Below are 5000 nucleotides of genomic sequence, written 5' to 3' on the forward strand. Positions count from 1 at the left end.
TTTTCTTTCACTCTCTCTCATTCTTTCTTCTCTCTCTCTCTCTCTCTCTCTCTCTCTCTCTCTCTCTCTCTCTCTCTCTCTCTCTCTCTCTCTCTCTCTCTCTCTCTCTCTCTTTCTCTCTCTCTCTCTTTCACGACAGGTGATTTTGAATTATCTCATCCTCACCTCCCGTTCTGACATCTCCTTCTTCCACTTTCCCTCCCATCTTTTCTTTGTCCATCTCTAGATACACCTAAAATAATCGCACTGTAGAGACCCAGCCTCTCGCCCCCCAAACATAGAGAGAGAGAGAGAGAGAGAGAGAGAGAGAGAGAGAGAGAGAGAGAGAGAGAGAGAGAGAGAGAGAGAGAGAGAGAGAGAGAGAGGGGGGGGGGTCCTCTGAAGTTCCCAGCGTAATTGCGCTCGATGATGACCTCGGTCGCCTTACACGGGGCCCGCGCTGCAGCTCGGGTGATGATTCCGGTGCAAACTTTGGCTTTATCAGGAGTCTTCGGCGTCGGGAAGTTTTATTGCGTGTGTGTTTGTTGTGTGTTATTTGGGTCGGTGGAGAGCGCGACCTTGTTGAACTTGGTCCAACTCTCTCTCTCTCTCTCTGTCTCTCTCTCTCTCTCTCTCTCTCTCTCTCTCTCTCTCTCTCTCTCTCTCTCTCTCTCTCTCTCTCTCTCTCTCTCCCTCTCTCTCCTCCTCTCTCTCTCTCTCTCCCTCCTTCTCTCTCTCTCCTCTCTCCTCTTTCTCTCCTCTCTCTCTCTCTCTCCTCTCTCTATCTCCTCTCTCTCTCTCTCTCCTCTCCCTCTCTCTCTCTCTCTCTCTCTCTCTCTCTCTCTCTCTCTCTCTCTCTCTCTCTCTCTCTCTCTCTCTCTCTCTCTCTCTCTCTCTCTCTCTCTCTCTCTCTCTCTCTCTCTCTATTTCTCTCGATACTTCGGAGAACGAGTTGTTGGATGTTGAAGTAGATTAATGTCGGTGTAGCTCTCTCTATACAAATACATACACACATACATACACGCAGACATACACGCAGACATGTACATGATACATACATGCACATACACATACATACGTATACACATACACATATAAGGGTATACTTTTGGATTATGATTATAGATGAATTGAATTGAGTTTTACATTGAGGAACCTCGATGTTTTACTTATTTATTTATTTATTTATTTTTTATTTTAATTTTTTTTTTCAAAGAAACTCTTCACAGATATTCTTAATTACCATTCGATGCAAGATCGGGGATGGGAAGTTTGATAAAGTCAGAGAAGGTTTGCAATTAGTGTGGACTATATGCAGTTTGCATTTCCTTTGTGATTGAATGATTTCTTGTAATGAGTGCGTTGTATGACTATGATCTTATGTACGATTCGCATTATTTGCTTTGTAAGTTCAAAGAACTGCATATTGCTTTTGATGTTTCAATTATGATTCTCTTTTCTCCCTCTCCTCGCTTCTTTCCTCCTTTCGAGATGTAAAAGCAAGTTTGATAGTATACATCTCGGTCATATACAGCATATAATTCAATTAGGGTTTTGAATGCATTATGCGTCATCTATGAACACCTTTCATTTTCGTAATCATGTTTGTTGATTCGTACCGAGTCGGTCTATTAAGGAGAGTAGCATAACATAGCCTTCCCCTCCTCTTCCCCTCCCCCTCCTCTTCCCCTCCCCCTCCCTTTTCCACCTCTCTCACTTTCCCTCAAACATCCGCACACACTCTAAGGGCGGCACAACCCGCGTTTGACTTACTGGCATCATGGGTTTCTGTATGTAAATAAACATTGGAACATTACGTCATTCTCTTTCTCCATCTATCTGTCTATCTATCTATTTATCTATCTCTTGGCTCTTTATCTCACTCTATCTCCCTCTCTCACGCTCTCTCCCTCTTTCTTCCTCTCTCACTTTCTCCCCCCTCCCTTTACTCTCCCCTACCCCTCCTTTCCTCCTTCCCTCCTGCCCTCTCTTCCAATCTCTGTCCTTTGATTGAGGAATTTGTTGCTCAATTTTTGCTTCATGAGACAATTGCGAATTTACTTCTGTTACAATTCCGCGTCACTGGCCTTCATTTCCTATACTCCAGTAATGACGTATTATATTTTTCATTGCACACGTTGTGTTGAATTGTGTGTGTCGTTCATCCTCTCTCTCTCTCTCTCTCTCTCTCTCTCTCTCTCTCTCTCTCTCTCTCTCTCTCTCTCTCTCTCTCTCTCTCTCTTTCTCTCTCTCTCTATCTATCTATCTATCTATCTATCTATCTATCTATCTTTATCATGAATTAACGGTAACGGTTATTTCATGCTTATTTATGAATAGGTTTTGTTTAGTTGCTATCATTCATTTGTCATTATTTGTTATTTACGTTAGGTATATATTTCTCGACCGAATAATCGCGATAAGTTGCGTCTCCTTTATGCAAGCAGAAGACGAAAGTAGGTTAAAAAAAAATGGGCGCTATTTTGCGAGAGATTAAACGAACTTCGGTGTAATAACTTGCCTCCTTTTTTAAGCACGAAAATTATGTTTATATTCTCTAACTTTGGATATAAAATACGGCGGGAAAAAGCGGCGCAAAGCGGCTTACGGATTCCAGTTCCCTCTCCCTCCCCTTCCCTCCCTTTTTTCCCCTTCCCTCTCCATCCCATCCCAACCCGTCCACTCCTTCCCCCTCCTCTCTTCTCTCCCCTCCCTTCCCTCCCCTCCCCTCCTCTCCCCTCCTCTCCTCTCCTCTCCTCTCCTCTCCTCTCCTCTCCTTTCTCGGCATGGCTTTTCTTTCTTTCTTTCTTTCTTTCTTTTTCTCTCTCTCTTTCCTTCTCTTTCTCTCTCCTCTCCTCTCCTCTCTTCTCCTCTCTTCTCTTCTCTCTCCCCGCTTGTCCGGCAATTATATTTTCATTGTATTTAAGTATTTATTCCTTTGCAATTTTATTAATGCGTTATGATAATGCCCTGCTTAATGGGTTTAGCTGAAAAAAAGTTTGAAATAATGTGTGTAAGAGTTGTTAAAACGAGTTAAAATGTTCATGAAAGTTTCGGGAACATGTGTTTTTTTTCTTGTCAGATGAAAAAAAATCGTTTTGCCCATTCGCGTCAGCAACTTAAAATGCTAACGATCACGTACTTGCACCCACAGGTACACACTGGAATGTGTGTGCTCACACACACACACACACACATTTACAATATGTAACATATATTTTCTCCCTTCTTACTCCCTTCCCTCTTTCTTTTCAACTCTTAATTCCTTCATTTCTTTCTTCCCTCCTTCCTTACTTTCTTGCTTCTTTCCCTCTTTCATTCCCATCCCCCTCACCCCAAACCCGCTGACGTTTGGTCCTCCATTTTATCGGGGTGTATATCTGTCCTCTCTGAAAAGCCTGGGTTCGCCGGGAAATAAAATGTAAAGCATACACCTCGAATGAGACATTGTAAAAGAGCGCAGTGTGACCTAAGACGACCCAAGACGACCCTGAAAAACTCGCACGCGTCCTTTGAGGTCATGGCCTCCGGCTCTGACTCGAATTCTGGCGATGATGAATCGTAGCTCTCTCGGTTGTGTGTGGGGAGGGGAGGGGGGGTGGTACAAGAGACGGGGTTGGGGGTCAAGGTTCATTGGACTATTCTCATTAAGGTTATTTTTCCCTCTTTGTTTCGTTGTATATGTGTGAGGGACTGAGAGAGAGAGAGAGAGAGAGTAACAAAGTGAATGAGAATGAGTGCGTTAGTAAGTGTGTGAATGGGAGAGAAAGAGAGAAAAAAAAGAGATTAAGAGATGAGTAGGCGAGCGAATGCAAGGTGCACAAATATGAAAATCAGGAGGACCTATTCCGAGACAGCCTTAAGTGAGAGCGAGAATCAGGTGATTATGCTCAAGTGAAAAGAGTCAGTAATGAGATTAAGAGGATCAACGAACACTATTCCGCATGCTAATGATGTACAGCGCAGACCACATGGATAATTGATGTCAGAAAGTGAGAGTGAGTTTCAGTGGAAGTGGAAATGGAAGTGAGAGAGAGAGAAAAAAATAAAACAGTAGAGAAATGGAGAGAAGATGAGATGTAGGAAGGAAGGAAATAAGCACATGACGGAAAGACAAGCAAACGTAAAGAAGGGGAGAAGGGAGGAGAGAAGAAGAGATTAAGAAAGGAAGGTAGGACGAGAAATAGAATGAAAAAAAGTAGGGAAAGCGAGAAGGGAAGAGAGAAAAGGAAATAATTAAAGGAAAAAGAGAGAGACAGAGTGATCAATGGACATACAAGAACTTTGACAACGACCATGGATATGGAAGGAAGGAAGGAGCATTTTTCCATTAGCATTAAGATGTTTTCCGGAAGTTTTTTTCTCTTAAAATGTCATTAGTTCTTAGAACAGACGATGTTGTATATGTTATTGCATTGCAGTTATTTTTACGCACACTTTGATGAATTATCGATGTCGATATGTGAGAGTCTTACAGTTGTTTTTGTTATATTTCAGATCTTGCCCTCTCTTCTGGTTCCATTCGGTGAGTACTCCTAAGTCTTTGAATATATAAAAGGGTATTTGCTCTCTCTGTTTCTCTCTTTCTTTCTTTCTCTTTTCCATCCCCCAACCCCACCCTTTCTCTCTCTCTCTCTCTTTCTCCCTTTCTCTCTTCCATCTCTCCCCCCTCTTCTCTCTTTAACTCTCTCTCTCTGTCTGTCTGTCTGTCTCTCTCATTCTCTCTCCATCCATTCTCCTACCCTTCCCCCTTCTCTTTCCCATCCTACCCCCCCCCTCCTCTTTCCGTCTCGCAGATACCTGTGATTCATTAAGATATTCAGCGATATATATTGAAGCAGCGAGGTGTTTTGTCCTCGTCGGGGATCTAATCTGGGAAATACATATTTGATTTTACCTCCAATGGTTTATTATGGATTTGATTCCAGCTGGAGGACCGGGATTAAGAGTATTTTTTCATTTCTGTTTTCGTTTTGCGAATACATTGCCTCTTTCTTACTCTTTCTTACTCTTCTTCTTCT

The 5000-nt window shown here is 42.6% G+C and overlaps 1 long non-coding RNA gene across 1 annotated transcript in view; it reads left to right on the forward strand.

The window, feature by feature from the left end:
• The window catches only part of LOC147471735 (uncharacterized), a 186022-nt gene that overhangs the window by 77148 nt on the left and 103874 nt on the right, over nucleotides 1-5000 (forward strand). Inside the window, exon 2 of the long non-coding RNA XR_015191118.1 lies at nucleotides 4477-4504. This is a non-coding gene — a long non-coding RNA (uncharacterized LOC147471735). The remainder of the gene's footprint in view (nucleotides 1-4476; nucleotides 4505-5000) is intronic.

This window comes from Penaeus japonicus, unplaced genomic scaffold (assembly GCF_977035675.1).
Source record: "Penaeus japonicus unplaced genomic scaffold, GWHDUDI00000001_assembly GWHDUDI00000006, whole genome shotgun sequence".
Taxonomy (NCBI): Eukaryota; Metazoa; Arthropoda; class Malacostraca; order Decapoda; family Penaeidae; genus Penaeus; species Penaeus japonicus.